A 21,279-nucleotide genomic window follows, 5' to 3' on the forward strand; every position below is an offset into this window, starting at 1 on the left:
TTACATAATGGATTTGTGGAAAGAAGGAAAAGATTTATTAAAGAATTTGCAATAAATAACCATTAGCTATGAAACTATCTTAAAACAATAACCACCAACCATCCTCCATAGGAAGACAACTCTTTTTCTGTCCCCTCAATGGCATGTTCAAGATTTGGCAGGTCCCCAAAGGAACAATTTGAATTATCTAAGGATTTCCAAAGCATTTCAGGAATGTTAATTCATTATCTTTCATGATACAATCAAAAATTATTTATTACTAAATAATTCTACCCCCTTTTCATGGAAAAAGACACCAAAGAAAAAGAAACACACAGGAAAAAGTCTTGTTTTAAGAGAGTAAAAAATGGTCAACAAAAAAAGAAATGGGGCCTGGTTTTGTAGACGGGAAGACCTATCAGTATATAGAGAGACAGCCAGCTCCTACAAAGTCATCATTAACTAATCCTTTCACTAGCACGCTTGAAGACACTACCTGTGGGGCACTCATTTGGCCTAGCAGTTAGGATGCCCACATCCTTTACTGAAGTAACTGAGTTCAACATCCATCCCTAGCTCCTGACTCCAGCTTCTTGCTAATGGCAAACCACAGGGGACAGTGATGAAGGCTCAAGCAAGTCATCGGGTTCTTGCCATCTACATGGGAATCCTGGATTGAGTTTTCACGTCTGGGCTTTGACCTTCAGCCTTCTGAGGGCTGTCGCAGGCAGTGAACTAGTAGGCATGTGCTCTCATTCTCTCTTCCTGCCCCACTCCCACCTAAAATTTTTTAGAAAACCCACTATTAAAATCGTATACCTTGTTTTAATGCATGACATATTCTGTATATTCTCATTCAGCCATTGGAAAACATGCTAAGCACTTACAAAGAATAATAGCATTTAAGAGTAAACAAGGTCAGTATTAGTTTTAAACTAGTATGTGAGGAAAATGAATACCAGAGTTTAAGTGACTAGTTAGAGACAACTGGAGAAAGAATCAAACTAGAGCTCATGGCTTCCCAGTTAATTTTTAGTTCAGTGATTTCAGCTAGCACTGTCACTATTCATCTGTCCTTTTTCTGCGCAGGTGAATCAACTCTACCATTTATATACCCAATACAGTATTTACCTTTGAAATTACAATAAAATTAGGATTGGCCTAGGTTTAGCTTGAGAGGGGAGTAATATTTACCTTTAGGACTTGTTCTTTCAGTTTCAATTCCCTCACATACCCATGTGGCTATCTAACCATGCATGGTCAATTCCTTCTGCAAAATCATGCAGGTCTCAGACAAAGTTTCCATCTGAGGTTTCTTTACCTTTCCCAAGCTATCAGAATTCTTCCTTGAGATCTCCTAAATAAAATAAGCATCACTATTGGCATGACCATACAATTTTAGCTACTATTACAACTCTACTGACGGTTCTGCACTTCCGTTAACCCAACTCATATTTGAAGGACTACGTATAATATTTCACAAACTGCTGGTTAGTCAACAGTCATTTGGTGATGACCACGCATTTACTGAGTACTTTATGGCAACTGTTTTTGGTATAAGTGCAGTATAGTGATATATTGACTTACTTATTTGTATCCCTCCTAGGCAATATACTGTATCCTTATCTTTAGGTAGAGTTCCCATTTTCTTGCATACTTCCAAAGAAATACAGTTTGATTTATACTTGTTGGTTAAGTGAATAAATGAATCTAAACTTTATGAAATCCATAGCAGAAATTCACTTTGTCTAATACTGAATCAGCCAATAAAGCCAATGTACAAATTATGTATTAGTTTCTATTAAAATAATTAACAGAGTCACCATATAGTTAAGATGCTACTTGGAATGTCCACATTCTATATTGAAGTGCTGGATTCAGATCCTAGCTTAGCGCCCAATTCCAGCTCCTTGCAAATGTGTATGCTGGAAAGCATTAGTTAATGGCTCAAGTAGTTGGGTCCCTGCCATGCACATAGGAGATCATGATTGAGTTCCTGGCTCCTGGCTTCAGCCTGGCCCAGTCACACAGGCATTTGGAAAGTAAACCAATGGATGGTACATTTCTGTCTGTCTCCATGTGTATATGTATCTCTCTCAAATAAAATAAATAAAAATTAAAATAAATGGCAAACTCCTTTTATGCCCCTCCCTTACCCTTTCTGGCCTCACTATTCTAAATTTATTGGTTGACAGTAATCAAAACACAGATTGAAGAATAGATTCCAGCGTTCCACAGCTTTGTGTTGCAACTATAGTTCACAACAATGTATTATTTCCTGTGAAAAGAACTGGAAGAGAAGAGCTGGTAGGCTCCACGCATAAAGAAAATATAAGGAAATGAAAATGTTAATTGCCTAATTTGACCAGTTCATATTGTATTGTATTGAAAGATTGCAGGTACTCCAAAGAAATGTACAAGTAACATGTTAATCAAAAACTTAAAACAAAAGCCAATTTTGAATGCCTGAGATGTAAACATAATCTCTTATTCACCTAAATCACTTTAAGCTATTCTTTTTGGCATTTCTGGTAATATTTTATTTTAATCCTTATTTTGGTTTGAATTTTTACCTATCAAAGGAACTAGTCAAAAGAGAAAGATGAAAGACACTAACCATGTCCAGCTTAACTGACAAGTTTATGGCTCTTTTTTTTTTCACAGCTTTATGATGGTATTATTCACATACCATACAGTATATTCATTTAAAATGTACAAATTGATGTTTTTAAGTATATTTCAGATTTTTAAAGTAAGAAAATACTTTAAACTTTAGTACAGTACTTTAAAGTTTGAGGACCAGAGAAGGAGGTTTGTTTCTCAGAAAAGAAAAATCCTGATATTGAGGGCTATTAGATAAGTTTTTTTTCTTCGAGGAAGGATTTGAGGCTCTGGAAATCTAGAAAATGTAAATCCAATATGTGCCAAACACAAGACTGTAAGGATTTATCCTGGAATGAATAAATGAATGTGAGTTCTTTGCCTCTTTATTTTCTGTGAATCAAGGGCATGTATAACTACTTTTTAGCCTTACCTCATGAAAGCTTTGAGCTTTCCCTTCATGTTAAAATATATTATTTAACATTTGAGTATGTCAACACCACATTAGGCACTTTAAAGGAGCAGAATTAGCCATGCTTCCTACTCAAGGGACTTGTCTACTAAGTATCAGACTAAAGCAAAATGCTATAGTATTCCCTCACATCAAGCAATCCATAGAGTGATATTTTTCCCTTAATTCTACCACAAAATCAATGAGATTTTTCTTTTTTTTTTTTTACACAAACTCAAAGGAACGCTCTTTGATTTAACATATACCTTTAGAAGTTCTGTTTGCACACATTCCACATCTTGTTCTTTTATCACAGAAAAGAATCAGTGACTATATCTAAAGTTAGACCCATTAAATGTGATTTCTGGCACAAAGAAAAAGGATCTCATTTTCATTAATTCTGTCCTCACCTACATTTCTACAAGCGGGACATTTAAGTCAACAAGAGGGTTTATCTCTCTCATGCATCTTCATAATGTACACTCACTATATAAGGCTGATAGTTTAGTGCAGTAACAGGTCCAGGAAAAAATAAATATAAAATGCTTCCATCTTAGCATGCTTTTGCAATGTAATATTTCACAGCAAAATAATTTTTAAAGAATTACTTATGCTATAGTCTAGAATACTTTGAGTGCTTAAAATATAATGCTAGGGTGGGCACTGTGGTATAGCATGTTAAGCCACTGACAGGATGCCTGCATACCACAAAGGAGTGGCTGGTTTGAGTCCCAGCCACTCTGCTTCCAATCTACCTTCCTGGTATTGGGACTGGAAGGCAGCGATGATGGCCCAAGTGCTTTGGCCCCTCTAACCCACGTGCAAGACCTGGATGGAGTTCCTGGCTCCTGCCTTTGGCCAAGTCCAGTCCTTGCTCTTTCAGGCATTTGGGAAATGAACCAGTAAATGAAAGATGTCTCTCTGCCCATCTGCCTACCTCTGATGAAAATTACTATTAAAAAAAAAAAGAAAAAGAAAACACAAGTACAAAGCCCAAATTCATGAAGTTATGCTACTATATTCTTTATAAAATGATTAAAAGTACATATTAAAGTATCAGTTTTCAGTCAAATAACTTGTTTAGTCACTGAATTACTAATTTGCTTCATTTGCTGTTTTTCTAGAGACTCAAACTTTTTGGTCTACCAGAATACCTCTGCTCATATAAATATACTACAATCAACTAGATTAATTAGCCAAATTAGCTCAGTATTTCTTCCTCTATACTTAGAACTTGAAAAGTTCATAATGTTCAAATTAATTATTCAGCATTGGCTCTTAGTCTAAAATCTTTAACAACTAAATTTAATAACAGCAAGAGTTACACATTCAGAAATCTTACAATTAAACAAGCAGATGTACATTTTGAAACAGTGTCTCAATGGATATTAAAATGTCCTGAATAAATTCCTTCTACAGTTTTGCTTGGTGATATAAATCTTTAAAAGAAATACTACAATTGTAAGTATAGAGTGTATTCTAAAAGACCTCAACCAAAGTTAATTTTTAAAAACTTACTATATTTGATGTTTCTCAGTGGTTTGGAATAACATACTTTGAGAACTCCTTGGCACTTGTTATTTACCATAAATGGCATCATCAATATGCGGATGCATAGTTACATTCAAGAGATGTTTGCTTCAGACGAATCTCAAGACCCATTGAAATCAGCTTGCTATTTCATGCACAAAAATGTCTTGCCTTAAGAGATCAGGTTTTGAAACTGGGTCTCTAGATTCCCTCTAGTGTTTTTTCAGAAAAAAATACTGGTGAAATTAGGTAATTTCATTTTGCAAAAAATCTGGAAAAGATTTGGACAAGAAGAAGAGGGGGAATAGAGGGCAATGATGAGAGGAATCTACCTGGGTTTTCTAGCATGGAGTTTGAATTTTGCCTTGAGATGTTTATAATCCAAATAATCAAAATGTATTCATATTACCTAACTTTGGATAGAAAATGTAAACTAATTTCAAATTTCTAGTGACTACCCTTCCTGCTAAAACTATGAGTGTCCCTAATGGACACAAAGTATAATGAAAAGTTAAATAACCCAATTCTACCACTAATTCTTTCAAATTATCTGTAGCTAAGGACTGTTATACAGTCATCATATCCTCATAAACTAGCAACAATATAATAGGAGTTATGAAAAAAAAAAGACTGATTTGGCAATTATTCAAGACCACAAGTAGGTAAATTGTTGCTAGGATTTTCTTCCAAATGAATGGAGAAAACCCCAAGGAACAGTTCAAGTCTAGAATCTTTTCTTATATTATAATTATTTAAGTGAGGCAAAAGTAAGCTCCTAGAATTTCAATAACCCAGGGGTGGGACATGCATTGTGGCTTAGCTGATTAAGCTGCCACCTGTATACCATGCAGGCACCAGTTCCTGTTCCGGCTGTTCCATTTCTGATCCAGCACCCTATTAATGCACCTGGGAAAGCAGTAGAGGATGTGCCAAGTGCTTGAGCCCCTGTCCCCATGTGGGAGACATGGAAGAAGCTCCTGGCTCCTGGCTTTGGCCTGGCCCAACCCAAGCTGTTGCACTCATTTCGGGAATAAGCCAATGAATGAAGATCGATCTCTCTTTAACCAAGGGTGGCTGCCTGTGGTACTGCATTCCATATCAGAGAGCCTGCTTTTGAATTCTGTGTCAGTTTGTTTCCTGCTAAAATGAACCTGGAAGGCAGGAGGTAATGGTTCAAGTACTTGGGTCCCTGCCACTCATGTGGGAGAAATAAATAGAATTCCCATTTCCTCACTTTCATTGGCCCTGTCCCAGATGCTGCAGCTATTTGGGAGTAAACCAGCAGATAGAATCAAACAATCAATCTCTCTCTTTCTCTCTGCTTTCAAGTAAAATAAATAGGTAAAATTTTTAAAATAAATAAATAATTGATCCATATACTTCAAAAAAATATTGAAGTATTGACCAAGTTGTGCAGAGTCACCTGAGGCATCAAAATGTCAGAATAAACAGCAGTGTGATTCCTTATAATTCTGTCCCCCATCCCACACTTTTTTTGTTCTAGTGATAGAGGGGTTTCTCAGTATACTTTGTCAAGGTGAAGAACAAGTAAAATAGAAGCATGTATTTATTTTTTTAAAAAAGATACATATAGGGACTAGTGCTGTGACAGTGGGTAAAGCCACTGCTTGCATTGCCAGCATCCCATATGGGGGCCTTTTTGAGTCCTGGCTGCTCTACTTGTGATCCAGCTCTCTGCTATGGGCTGGGAAAGCAGTGAAAGATGGTCCAAGTCCTTGGGCCTCTGATCAGCAAGGGAGACTGGGAAGAAACTCCAGGCTCCTGGTTTTGGATTGGCCCAGCTCCAGCAGTTGCGGTCATTTGGGGAGAGAACCAGAAGGTAGAAGACCTCTCTCTCCCTCTGCCTCTCTGTAACTCCGCCTTTCAAATAAATAAATAAATCTTAAAATAAACAAAAGGTATATGTAAGTAGGAAAAATGCGAGATTTTGCAATCTGATGGTTTTAAGAATTATTTTAGCCAGATCTGAATGCCTTCAAAAGGCTTCCATAGCCGTGGCAACTCATGACAAGAGCCTCGGGTGATTACCGACGCCATAAACAAGAGTGTCAATTGTTAAATCAACAACAGGAGTCACTGTGCATTTACTCCCCATGAGGGATCTCTGTCCTTAATGTGCTGTACTATGTGAATTAATGGTATAACTAGTACTCAAATAGTACTTTACACTTTGTGTTTCTGTGTGGGTGCAAACTGTTGAAATCTTTACTTAGTACATACTAAATTGATCTTCTGTATATAAAGATAATTGAAAATGAATCTTGATGTGAATGGGATGGAGAGGGAGCGGGAGATGGGAGGGTTGTGGGTGGGAGGGAGGTTATGGGGGGGGGAGCCACTGTAATCCAAAAGCTGTACTTTGGAAATTAATATTTATTAAATAAAAGTTTAAAAAAATTATTTTAAAACTCATCTTTGAGACTGGCTTCATCATTTATAAAGAACAAATGTCTCTTCCTAGAAACTTAATGGAAAGTACAGATATAGTGTAAGTACTAAAAGATAATAGTTGTATATGTGTGCTACAGTATCTAATAGACCAGGTTGTGATTAAGGATTCTTAGCAACTGCAAAAGCCAAACTCTTATTATCAATTGGTAATGAATCTACTTACGTCTTTAGGTAAGTTCAGAACACTGGATCAAATGTGTTTCAGCCCAAAGGGTATTTGCTATTCAGGTTCTTATAGAATGCTGGAATGCCTTAAACTATGGTACTAATGGAGTGAGATTACACAGACATAAACACAGACATTTTTATGAACAAAATTTTAGAATGACAGGATCAAATACACAGGCACACCAGCTACCTCTGTTAAGGTGTGAAGTTGAGATCATTTTCAGGGTCACAGTAAATAAAGCCAAAGTAATTTTAGACTGAATACTTTGTTTTACAAAAGAAAAAAGTATGCACATCTCTATTCATGATGTGAGTATGGGTGGTATAGTTTTGAGAACTTAAGAAGAGTGGTACTTGATATAACCTAGGCAGAAAGAAAAAGCATTTAAAAATACTGTCAATGATTCTGGCAGGAAAGAATGTATAAATATACTGTAGGCTCCAACCTAAGTGAGCTAATTAAAAAAAGAAAAGAAACTGTAAATGAAAACTTCAAAACTTCTACCCCCGTGTTGAAATAAATTACAGAAAGGAGGACGACATTATCAAAGGTTTTCATACCTACCAGCTACCGAATTTCAAAAGCCCAGTTCTTAGAGAATTTTCTTTTAAAATCTGAGAATCGAGTATTCAGGCAATATAATTGGTCCAATAGTCTTAGCATATTTTGTGAAATCATTTATAAGGCTACCAAATGTCTTGGGAACTTTTTCCTCTAATCACTCCAGAATCCGTCCAAATTGGTTTTAAATTATTCCATTCGTAATGGTAAATTTTTATTACAAACATGTTTTTTACTCCAATTTAAGCACAGATATGTCAGTTTGAAGTTGACATAATTAGATCCTACATGGTTTTTCATGCAGCACATTATTATATTATATCAAAAATCCTATCCCATCAAGGAAAAGATGTGAACGTTTATATAAATTCCAAGTTAATGTATTTCATTAAATGGTTTATGCTGTGCAAATAGGTGTGCACACATTCTCAAACACAAACTCACAAATACACAAAACCTCAAATTATACTCCATGGCATCCCTGTTAGAGTGTTTTTTTCTTTTAAAATCTTTACATGAATAATACCCAGCACCATGGACCTTGAACACTGATGATTCTGGCTAACGCTTTTATCCTTTGCTTGAAATTACAGGATCAGTCTAGCCAGAATTTATGAGAACCAGACCTCAGACCTCACATAGCTCACATATTAGACCATTAGGCATCTAACTACCTCTGAACAATTTCAATGCATTATCTCGCCTTTTCCCTGGGGCACCAACTTCACTCGTCCATACTTTTAATATATTTTGTCTGCATGGAGCAGATCGAGTTATTACATGCCAGCAGATCACGACTTACAGAAATTTCATTGCCTCACAATGATGCAATGAACGTCTCTGTTCTCTACCGTGATATGGAATATAAGGGAAATGGTCAATACAGCAGAGGTCTGTAAATTACCTGGTGGTTTGTTGTAAAGCCGATTTGATATTTTTACTCAAACATGGTAAACATTTTCATACATTCTCACCCATAGACACTTAACCAGGGAAGGCTAAATTGTTTCACATTTTTAAAAAAAAGGGGGCATGCACTTCAAATGGACAACTAAAGTGTCTTACGTAGATAAAAACCACCTAACTTTTTCTTCCTCAGTAGAGCTTTTTATATTCCTGATTGGACATCTCTTGTTTTTATTTGTGTTTTTATTTGCAAATTTCTACATCTTTCAAGCCAGAATTTTATTCTTCAGAACAGAAAAGAAATTTGGTGATCAAGTGATTCAGTGATCAAGATTTTAAAATTAATTGATCTTTGAACTCTCTTAAAGCTTTTACCTGGATTGCAAAGCCATTATGTTCTTTTCTTTCATTAGGTTTTTTTTCCCCTTTGGCAAGGCTGAACAGGAAACAAGGGTGATCCTATCCTGTCTCTGGAGACTGTTCATCAGCTAGCTCAGTTTACAACTATTTTTCTTAAAAAAAAAAAAAAAAAAAGAAGCTAGAGCCAAGCAGCACTTAGAAGTGTTGTGTTTTATTATATGGAACTATTATTACTGTGGTACATGAGCAAACAGTGGGCGTTTTCTCCTAAGACATGATGTTTTGTTATTATTTTTCATCATCCATCCTGAACCTAGACTTCTAGGCTAGTTAACAACTTCTACTCTGATACACACACATGCACACACACATAACAGTTATGCTACATGGCTTTTCCCAATAAAATACCGGGGAAAGGAAGACCCCTCTACAGTTATCTAAAACAATTTTCTCATTTAGTTCCAAACTAAAACAAACAGCAACAAAAGGTCATTAGTCTCACAGACTAAAATTGTTTTGATGAAGGCCAGCTTTCCATTCTGTCGACAAGCATCTCAGTTCTTTTCAACAGCTCTGGGTGTCCCCACTGGAAGAACACGCAGAGTAATCAACAGCCTCAGGGAACCAATGGCTCTTGGTGACAATTTCTAGAACTACCTCTGATAGCACTATTTTCCCTGAGTTAGGATAACTAAGAATTTAAAATAATTTTGTAGCAGCAGATTTGAATAGGAACACTACTTGAAATTTCTACTATTGTATATCATCTAGCAATAATGGATTCTCAGCCTCATTATATGTTTCTTTAGAGTAAAATCAGGGAGTTGTGGAGAACATGCAAAACTTCACCACAATTTCCTCCAAGAAGCAGACCTTGTTTTCCACTCTGATTAGCAGGTCAAGTGTTGTGCCCCACAAATGGGGATCAGTACATTAGAGGCATGAAGCAAATGGAGAAAGGAATGGGACCTCTGCAGACAACCTGCCTTTCCTGTAACCTCCATGCAGTCTTGGAAACCCAGGACTGACTGCTCTTATGATTAATGACCAGGACTTAAACACAATGATTTCATCCTATTGTCTTCCCAGCTAAAAATAAGATTCACTACTTTTTAACCCAGAAATGGAACAATTCTATACATGATAACTTTCATTCCGGCCCCCTTTTAGGGTTTACTCTCAGAGGTTTTCCTTGTAAAGTCCTCTAACCTTTCCAAAATTGGACAGTTAAATAGAGTTGTGAACAACTGAAAGGGAAGCCCACGAGGGCTGGAAGGTTGAAATAAAGAGCCTCTGAAAATTCAGGGTAGGAAGCATTGTATAGAGATAGCTCAGGGACTCAGAAGTCAGGAAATGTAGGTTCTATTTTGAGATATGCCTTCAGCATGTTGCTCTCTTTACAAAAATTGCCAGATGTGAAGTGAAAGACAGCTTACTCTGTGGAGTGCTTGAGCGATTCTTAATCAGAGAATCTGATTAAGGCTAAGAGTGAAATTCAGCGAATGGCTCTTATAGAACAGCATAAAACAAATAAACAAATACACTGGGCTGAAAAGCTCTTTATCCTTCTGAGTTAATATTTACCGTCTACCCTTAAACTGAACTGCATTCTACCTTTTTAGGGGCAGAAAGAGTATTTTTGCTAACTTTGAGTTAGGAAAAGGCAAAGGATATCCCAGGGTCACATTATTGGAAAGGCCCACAGGTGACAGGCAGTTCAGTATCTCAGCCAATTCTTGAGTCCTCTCTAACAACATGTGCCAAAATACAAATGTTCCCAACCTAAGCATACTGAGGAATACGGAGCAGCCCACATCTGCAAGAAGCTCATTCCACATGCAGATAATTGGAGCTTAGAGAGTGCTGACTGAGGTCAAGCTGAAACCTGTTACCTCCCACCTTCACTGATCCTCGTCCTGTCCTCTGACATGTCACAGAGCAAGCCTGATTACCTTCCTCCACATGACAATCCTTCACACACTTACAAGGCAGCGATATTGTCCCCTTAAAGGTCTCCTCTCCAATTCAGGCATCCACAGTTCCTTCATGCTGTCCCTTATACTACAGGCCTCTGAGGCAAAGCAAATAACCTCACTGGCCATTTTCCTCACATCGGGATGCTAACTGTCAATGTCGTCTCAAAAAGATATAGCCCATAACAGCTACCACAGTCCAATGCCAGTATGGTCTATGTGGACTGCTCTGTTGGTATCATTCTGGACAAAGTCTTTTTCTCCTGCAAATCTTTCGCTTGTTTTTTTGTTTTAAAGATTTATTTATTTTTGAAAGGCTGAGTTACAGAGAGGCAGGGGCAGAGAGAGAGAGAGAGAAAGAGAGAGAGAGAGAGAGAGAGAGAGAGAGAGGTCTTCTATCCACTGGATCACTCCCCAAATGGCCACAATGAACAGAGCTGGGCCAATCTGAAGCTGGGAGCCTGGAGCTTCTTCTGGATCTCCAATGCGGGTACAGGGGCCTAAGGACTTGTGCCATCTTCTACTTCTTTCCCAGGCCATTGCAGAGAGCTGGCTTGGAAGTAGAGCAGCCAGGAGGTATATGGGAAGTGGAACAGCCGAGACTTGAACCGGCGCCCATATGGGATGCTGGCACTTCAGGTGGCAGCTTTACCCACTATGCCACAGTGCTGGCCCCTCTCCTGTACATCTTACATTGCTTACTGTTAGCTAAAATTTCTTCTGTTACATACATACTGACTTATATTTGTGTGACGACATTTTGCTACTTAAATATTATTTATATTTACCTTATTTACAATTTCATATTATGGGTTTGCCCATTGTTTCAACCAAATCTGAAACTCTTTTGGCAGTAGGAAACAAGCCAAGTGATTCCTACTCTGTGTGAAGTGCAGTGTTCTATGAGCTTCCACATTGCACCTGCACAATTCATCCACACAGGAACCTTGTGAGATCAGGATTCCTCCAAACTTTACTAATATACCTAAATCTGGAAGGTTAAGTTAATTCCTCATAGCTGAATCAAGGCTCAAATCTTAGCAAATTATATGACAACACTCCAAAAAGTTTATAACAAACGGAAGTAAAAAATTTGGTGTACACAGTGCGGTACAGCAGGTTAAGTGCTACTTGGGATGCCCACATTTCATATCAGAGTGCCTGGTTTCAGTCCCATCTCTGCCTCTGATCCTTTTTCCTGATAATATTCACCCCTGGAGGCAGCAGGTAATAATGGCTCAAGTACTCGTGTCCCTGTCACCCAGGAGGGAGACCTGAATTGAGTTCCTGGCTCCTTCCTTAAGCTTGGCCAACCCCAGCTATTTTGTAGACATTTGGGGAATGAAAGAGTTAATGGGAGATCAGTCTTCCTTCTTTCTCTCTGCCTCTAAAATGAATAAAAAATTTTTTTGAAAAGTTTTGAGTACAAAAAATTTTGAAATCCATACTTTTTTTTCACAGTACACATTTTCTATGGACTTTTTGAAGGCCCTTTGTATACATGGGTTTCCACAGTTTTACACCAAAATAAACATATCCTTTCATTCCACATTTCTATGAACTTTTCATATATGGCCTATTTTTTCCACTCTGCTATATTCTTTCTTAGGATTTCCTTAGAATCTGTTCCTGTTATTTAACATTGTAGCTCTCACTTCATTCAGCATAAATCACACAGAGTCATTAATGTCCTCAATTACTTTATTACTTTTAAAATAACCAGGGTGAAGACAAAGTCAGGAAGCTTGGGTGCCTGCAATCAATTTGCACTATCTTTCCTTACGGAGCAACCTAACCAAACTTTCACCAGCCAATGACTTCTCATCTTGTTCACATGGATCTCACTGATCCATTTATTTCATACATAAAGTGTCTACTATGTGCCAGGATCAGTTTCAGGCACTGGTCATACAGAGATGAACCAAACAGACATGTTCACCCTGACAACCTTGTCAGAGGCCAATATACCTGATTTAATTCACTTGTAGTTAACGAGTGCTGACTCTTAGCTATCAGTGGTTTCTTCTAACAGAGGGAAAATGTCATAGTGACAGCTTGTCAGCTTGCAGGAAGAAACTTAGTACTGAACCCAGCAAAATAAAGGGTATGTAGAAAATAGTATTATAAGAGTGGTGTGGAAGACAGTATGGAGATACATCAGAAATCTGAATGTAGACCTACCATGTGACCCAGCCATCCCACTCCTGGGAATTTACCCAAGGAAAATGAAATCAGCATATGAAAGAGTTATCTGCATTCCCTTGTTTATTGCAGCTCAATTCACAATAGCTAAGACATGGAATCAAACCAGATGCCCATAAACTGAAGACTGGACAAAGAAATTGTGGTATATGTACACTACAGAATACTACACAGCAGAAAAAAAGACAGTCATTTACAACAAAATGGATGAATATGGAAAATATCATACTTAGTGAAATAAGCTAATCCCAATGAGAAGACAAATACCACATGTTCTCCCTGACCTGTGATAACTAATAGAGTACCTAAAAGGCAATCTGTAGAAGTGAAATTGACACTTTGAGTAGCAATGACTTGAACAGACTTCGTCTTGACTGTTTGAGGAACAGTTTTTTTTTTAATAGTATTTGTTGAACTATTTTATTAGCATGGAGTTAAATATATGTGTAGAAAGTCGATTTAAAATAGATTTCAGTTAAAAAAATAAGGGTGGGAATAAGAAGGAGGAGGAGTATGGGTGGGAGGGTAGGCAAAGTGGGAAGAATCACCATGTTCCTGAAATTGTATTTATGAAGTGTATGTAACTTGTAACTATACTACACTTGATCTTAGCCAAAAGGCCGAGAAGCGATGTAACTTGTAACTATAAAGCTGTATAATTCTGCATATACTCCTATAGACTTACTTCTAAGGGTACAGTTTAAAAACTTGCTATGGGACTCCAAATTCCCTTAAGCTGGTAAAAATACAATCTTAAGTGTTAAAGTGATCATATGGATAGGATTAGGGGTCTGGTAATAATAATAGATAGAATTTAAAAGGAGTGAATGCTCCAACATGGGAAGCAGTCCACATAGCAGACTAACAGAATGATGATCACTTTAAGTAGCACTCTGACCTCAGAAACAGCCCTTAAGGCATTCTGGTCTGGCTGAAAAGTCAATGAGCATTTCGGGCATGGAAAGTCAAGACACTGGAGCAAAAAATATCCTAAATGAAGGATCTCAGTAGGTGAGATCCCAGCAGAAAGATGTGGTCATCAAAGGGGGTACTTTTCTCTGAAGGGAGGAGAGACTCCCATTTTGCTTATGGCCTTGTCTAAATACTGACAGAGTTGATGGATTCAAAAGGCTTCCATAGGCAACACAGCTCATGTCAAGAGCCTCGGGTCATTGCTGACATCATACATAAGAGTGTTAATTGTTAAATTAACAAGAGTCACTGTGCACTAACTCCCCATGCAGGACCTCTATCCTCAAAGAGTTGTACTGTAACTATGTTTAAGTGCTCCCAAAAGATGTTTCATTCTCGGGTGCTCCTTTAAAGTTAATTAATTTTCTAAAAAAAAAGTGAAATTAATTTCAAGATGCAATGACTGTCTCTACTATTGAGGAAGAGTTTTTCTTGTTTTTAGGGTTTTTTTTTCTGTGCAAATTGTTGAACTCTTAGTATAGATGGTCTTCTATGTATAAAGTTAGCCAAAAATGGATCTTAGTGGAGAATAGGACTGAGAACAAGAGAAGGAGGATGAGGAGGGTTGGGAGAATGGGTGGGAGGGAGGGTATGGTGTGAAGAATCACTATATTCCTAAAGTTGTAATTATGAAATGCATGAAGTCTATATACCTTAAATAAAAGTTTCATTGTGGGGGGGGGGGGAAGAGTGGTGCTGCTCTAAGAACCATAGGCCCCTGTCCATGGTAAGCAATTTAGCCTAATTGTGAGGAACTTTCATGTTTAAGACCCCAGGGCTGGAGCTGGCATGTAGACTTCTGGTTAAGACGGTGATTAAGATGTCTGTGTTCTCCCACTTTGGAGTACGTGCTTTCAATTCCCAGCTCTAGTTCCTGGCACTAGCTTTCTGCTAATGCAGACCTGGGGAGGCAGCAGTCATGGCGTAAGTAGTTGGATTTCTACCACTCATGTGGGAGACCTGGATTGAGTTCCCAGCATTTGGAGAGTAAACCAGCAGACAGCAGTTTCTCTCTCTCTCTTTCGTAAGTGAATAAATAAATAAATAAACTTAAACAAAGAATATAGCACAAATGCTTTCATTCTTCCAACCACATCATGAGCATTTCCCTTTCCTTGTAAGCATGAACTTATAGGAAATACACCTTACAAGTCAAATTTATGCAGAATTCATTCAGAAGATATTCTCTGAAAGCCTTAAAAATGGAATTTGAAAGATAGCAGTAGAAAATAATGTAGCTTCAATTTATTCAGAAAGTACTATGTGTTTGGCACAGTATTAAGTAATTCTAGTTAATGTAGGCCACATAATAACTCTACTGTGAATGTAATTTTTAAACACCCTGCTTAACTTTCTAAAAACGTTTTTATGCATATGAGAAAATAGAGGCTTGGGGAGATTATGTCACACAGCTGGCAAGTCAAAGAGTCATCTGGCTCAGAACCGCCTGACTCCAAAAGCAGTGTTCTTCCTACCTCCCACATGGAAACAAGTCGTACCCTTAGTCTTTTGTCTTTAAGTCTTTAGTATTCCACCAAGAAAGTATTTTAAATGTCAGGAGAAAAATGAAGGAGCAAATTTGGTGTGTTACCTAAGGCAGTCACCCCATTATCATAGCCAATAACTTTTTCAGATCTCAGCATCTCAACTGATTGAATCCATAGGTTAAATAAGTAGAATCCACCTACAAGAAGTCTGTTAAAACAAATATGTAGGGAGTACTGTGATAAACAGAAGATTCGGGCTGCTGAGATTTTTGAGATTTTACTTCCTCTACTCTCTGTAAATACTTGAACTAAATTAACTAGAAAATAAGGTCTTTAGATCCTCACTAGGGATAACAATCTCTTTACCTTATGAAGTAACATAAACTTGCCAACTTCAGCTTCCATGGGTAAACCTTAGCCAAGCTTTCCATGACCAAAAGCCGTGGAAGAAGTTGAATGAGTCCTCTCTTTTTCAATCTTTTCATCCATCTCTAGTAATTCCTGCCAGATCCCCTTCACTGGACATGTCCAACTTTTCCATGTTTCTCAAGGAGCAAACCTCAGCCTTACCCTTTACTACTGGAAGATAACATAATCATTAAATGAAATAATTCACGTGCTCTACTATGAGCTTCCCCTTTCTATCCTCTTCATCTCACTAATTGTACTTATTCTCACCCACTCTCAGGAAAAGAATTCTTCTTCCGCATGACCAATACTAAAATCCCAACGTGTGCCTTTGATTTCTCCCCTACTTCCCTTCTTGGTTGTTTTTTCCCAACCAATTTACCCTTTTCTTCCAACCCCTTGAACTTTCACTGCTATAGATTCTTTCTCTTTGCTTACAAATGTGCTTGAGCATACCCTCTTGTTGAGAGAGAGAGAGAGAGAGAGAGAGAGAGAAGAAAAGAAAAGAAAAGAAAAGAAAAGAAAAGAAAAGAAAAGAAAAGAAAAGAAAAGAAAAGAAAAGAAAAGAAAAAGAAATCCTTTCTCAACCCTGCTCCTCCTTCCCCCAAGCTGGTGTCCTCTCCACTTTCACGGTTCTTGACAGCACAGTCTGCTTCCGGACCCCCCACTCTGTCTACCCCTCCTTGCAATCTGGCTTCTGCCCCTGTCACTCCACTGAGACACCACAGGCCCAGAGGTCACCAATGACTTCCTCATGGCCAAATTCACTGGTATTTTCTCTTAGCTCCTCCACCTTCTTTGAAAACCACCAGTCTGTTGACTATGTGATCCTTTCTCATTTATATTTACTTAGCAAATACTTTAGACCAATCTCAGGGCCACACAGAGGGTGGCTTAGGCATAGAATGATCTTCTATGACTCCTATATTTTCCTGCAACTCCTGAAGATATCTTCTTGAGTCTCTCTAGCTATATTTTTTTAAGATTTATTTATTTATTTGAAAGTCAGAGTTATAAAGAGACGGAGGAGAGGGAGAGAGAGAGAGAGAGAGAGATCTTCCACCTGCTGGTTCACTCCCCAACTGGCTGCAATGGCTGGAGCTGCACTAATCCTAAACCAGGAGCCAGGAGCTTCTTCCAGGTCTCCCACATGGGTGCAGGCGCTCAAGGGCTTGGGCCATCTTCTACTGCCTTCCCAGGCCACAGCAGAGAGCTAGATTGGAGGTGGAGCAGCTGGGACTCAAATTGGCACCCATATGGGATGCTGGCACTTGCAGGTGGCAGCTTTACCCACTATGCCACAGCACCAGCTCCAAGTTATCATTCTTAAACATACACTTTCCCAAGTTTCCATCCTTGGCCCTCTTCTCTTCTCTAAATACCCTTCAGTCACAATCTTACAACTTTAGTGATTTTACCTCTAGACCAAATCTAAATCACTCTATGCCAAGTCTTTCAGTATTTCAGTTCAATTTTTTTAATTCACCTTTATGGCCTCTCAAACTCTTTATTGATTTATTCACATTTTATTTGAAATGCACAGTGAACCATCTTCTGGTTCATTCCCCCAAATGCTTACAACACCCAGGGCTGGGCCAGGTCAAACCAGGAACCCAGAACTCCATCTGGTTCTCCTACACAAGGGGCAAGGGCCTAAGTACTTGAGCCATCATCTGCTGCCTCCCAGGATGTCCATTAACAGAAAGGTAGATCAGAAGCAGAAGAGCTGGGATTCAAATCAGGCCTTCAGATGTGGATGCATATGGGATATAAGTGTCCCAAGTGGCAGCTTAACTACTGAGCCACATAGCTGCCCTTCAAGCCCTTAGTGCTCACTCTTATTTTCCCACATACTCCTCCTTTATTTCTTTTTTTTTTTAAAGATTTATTTATTTGAAAGCAGAGTTACAAAGAGAGAGAGAGAGAGAGAGAGAGAGAATGAGCGAGCGAGTGAGAAATATCTTCCATCTGCTGGTTTACTCCCCAAATGGCAACAATGACTGGGGCTGGGCCAGGTCAAGACAGGAGCTTCTTTTGGATCTCCCACATGGGTACAGGAGCCCAGGGACTTGGCCATCTTCCATTGCTTTCCTAGGTGCATTAGTAGGGAGCTGGACTGGAAGTGGAGCAGCCAGAACTCAAACTGGAACCCATATGGGATGCTGTGACTTAACCTGCTGTGCCACAGTGCCAGCCCCTCCTTTCTTTCAATAGAGTCAGGCTCAAACCTAAGCAGCAGCTCCCCTTTATTGCTCACCACACCTAGACTGCCAAAACCTACAGATTTTACTTCCGGACTATTTCTCATATTAACATCTTCATTTCTATTACTCTAAAGTGGCAATTCATTAACTTTCATTTAGATTATGCTTTTGCAAACAAAACTGTAAGGATTTGGGTAATATGGGAAGACCATCTGTATTATTCTATTTATCTAATATTTTTATTTTAACAGACCTATATTCATTTTTCTTCCAGATTTATCTTTGGAAATATAGTTTACAGAGAGGTTTGATGTGTAAGCTATACTTATATACTTAAGTTTTGTTATTATTAAAATCTGAATACCACTTAAATTTACCATATTATAAATCATACACTCTCCATATTTTGGGAAACATTTATCTTGATTATACAAAAACAGTCTTTGGTTTTTAAATTCAACTTCATTGAACTTTACAAACTAATTGCTCAGAATTATAACTAGATCCTGTCAGTTTCTGGCTCAAAAAGTCATTCCCCTTCCCATCCTACCAAAGTCCCTAACCAATGTTGTCTCTAGCCAGACCTCAGAGTCCTGCCTTCCCAACTTCATTTCCTGTCACTCTGGTAGCCTTGTCTCAGGCTTGATGGAACCAATCCCTGCCAATCACTGCTTCCACACTCTCTCTGGGCTTCCTGCCTGCTTCTACCCCATCCCCCACCTCATCACCAGCCTTCAAACTTCTCCCTTTTCTGCTCTCATCTGCAATCTACTCAAAACATCTACTCATTCTCTCAGCTGGAAGTAATCTTTCCTTCTTCCAACTCCCCTAGCCCTCTACCCATACTTTTAATTGTTTTTGCTTCCTACTTTTAATTGTTGTTCTGTATTCACATTTCTTCTCTCTGACATGTGTTTAAATTCCTTGAGGGATGTTTCTGGTTCTGGTTCATCTTTGTTCGCTTCTATCATATAGTGAAGTACTTGATCACAAGGGAAAAAAAAAAAGCCCCCTAAATGTTGGTTAAATAAATGAATATATGAGCCAGGTAACCTTTTGGTGTAAATGAATTTTGATTAAAGTCATTTTCTCATCAAGTAGATTTTTTTTCTCAACAATTCATCTGTATTTTGGTAATGAGATTAAAGAAGGAAGATAAAGGAAGTTCTTATATAGCCAGCTATCTTTTCCTATATTTACTTTCATTCAAACAAATTGAACAAACTTCATATTTTCATAATATAACTGCAGAACGAGAGGCTATTTATAGTGGAAACTGAAGGTTTAATTTATTTGGATTTTTTGTTTATTTTCAAAAGGCAGACTTCTAAGAAGACAGTGCTAAATAACATATTATATACTTACATATATATTACATATTCTATATATATTTAAGTGCATTTATATGTAATATATATGTATGTATCATATAGATGATATGTATCATATAGATGATATCATATTGGTCTTTTTTCAAAGCTGTTCTTCTAATATCTAGCTAATTTAGGGTATAAGAATGCAAGGCCTTGATAGGTAATTAGAGATAATTAGATCATGAAATTTCTACAAAACCATGTCTCCTAGGAGGATCATTCACCTTCCAAAAGATGCTTCCTTGAGTGGCTGACCACAGTAAGAGAAGATGCTAGAGCTCCCCAGAGTTTAGTCTGACACCCCCAGAGGAATCCCAGAAAAACCAAGCTGCTGAGTGATGGAGCAATGATGTTTTCTGACTATTCTGCCCTCTCAGCAGAGATCTCCCTCCAACCTTAGTGAACTCTGCATACTCTCATTTCACTGGACCCGGAACTCCATGTGACACTCCAGAGACACTTCACAGGAGCTTGAATTGTATTTAGCTTCTGCTAAAATACAACATCATCATTCTTCCAAGGTGGAAAAAAGACATTCTGCACAGTTTGCAGTCATAGAATTGATAATAATTTTAGGTTTCAACTTCTTATACTTTTGAGTTTATCAAAGAAGGAAAGTAGATGAAAAAAAAAAAGGCAAAAGTTATGTCACCTGGAGACAAGATCATCATCACGTATCGACACCTGCTAGAGCCAATGACTATTTCTCAGTATTCACATGTGCTAAGAATTGGTCCAAACTTTTGGAATCTTCTCCCCACTTTAAATTCTCTTCTGAAACACTGATCCCCATGGTAGAGTATGCTATATTCACCAAATGTTTGCTTTCTCCCCAAATTCATATGTTGAAATCTTTACCTCCAAAGAGAGCATTAGCAAGCAAAACCTTTGGCAGGTGCAGTACTCATGAATGGGATTAGACAGAATGTAAATTAGCAGTTAAAGCTTCCTTCTCAGCTGACTTCGGAAATCTCAAATTAGCCTTTGGGTCTCCACTGCTACCATATGACTTTAATTGTTCGTCATGCCAAGTGGTTTCTACTTACCATTCCAAAGCTAAAACCAGAGTAAAATACTTAAGGTGAATATATAAAATGCCCTAAAATGCCCTTTCTCTACTTAAGAGAAATTATTACCTATATCAACTCTTTATAACTAATGGCTCTCCTTGTTCAGTGAACATGTAAACCTGATCATTCTCAGCCAATGTCACCATCTTGAATACTTTACTAGAATCAGAATTCTAGCAATAAATTTTAGCTAAGATGTTCAAGTGCAAAACTCAACCTGAGCAGGTTAGGGCCTTCATTGCTCTAGGCATTATCAGTCAAATCCCCTTGGAAAATAAAATTCTGCTATGATGTCAGGAAACTTCATAAGCTCATAGAATAATAGAGCTGGAAATGGCTTCAATGAGTGATTCCCTTGGACATGTCAGCATGTCCCAGTTGCCCTATATGCTTCGTGTTGAGCTGCTTGCTTTTTACATGTGTCCACACCTCTGCCTCAAGGCCTGTCACTAGCACTCTTGACACTACAGCCTGAGAATACCCATGCAGATTCAGGAACAAGTCCCAGACTCATCCAACAGAACCCAGCAAGATCCCTTGCATAGAATTAAGCAAATGCCT

At 38.1% G+C, this 21,279-nt stretch overlaps 1 protein-coding gene and 1 pseudogene across 17 annotated transcripts in view; both read right to left on the reverse strand.

Annotated features, from left to right (window-relative positions):
* MEIS2 (Meis homeobox 2) overlaps nucleotides 1-21,279 on the reverse strand; it is a 240,005-nt gene that overhangs the window by 114,894 nt on the left and 103,832 nt on the right. The window lies entirely within an intron of this gene.
* Nucleotides 13,743-13,836, reverse strand: LOC127484084 (U2 spliceosomal RNA; annotated as a pseudogene).

Source organism: Oryctolagus cuniculus, chromosome 12 (genome assembly GCF_051225735.1).
Source record: "Oryctolagus cuniculus isolate XC-2025 breed Fujian yellow rabbit chromosome 12, ASM5122573v1, whole genome shotgun sequence".
NCBI lineage: Eukaryota > Metazoa > Chordata > Mammalia > Lagomorpha > Leporidae > Oryctolagus > Oryctolagus cuniculus.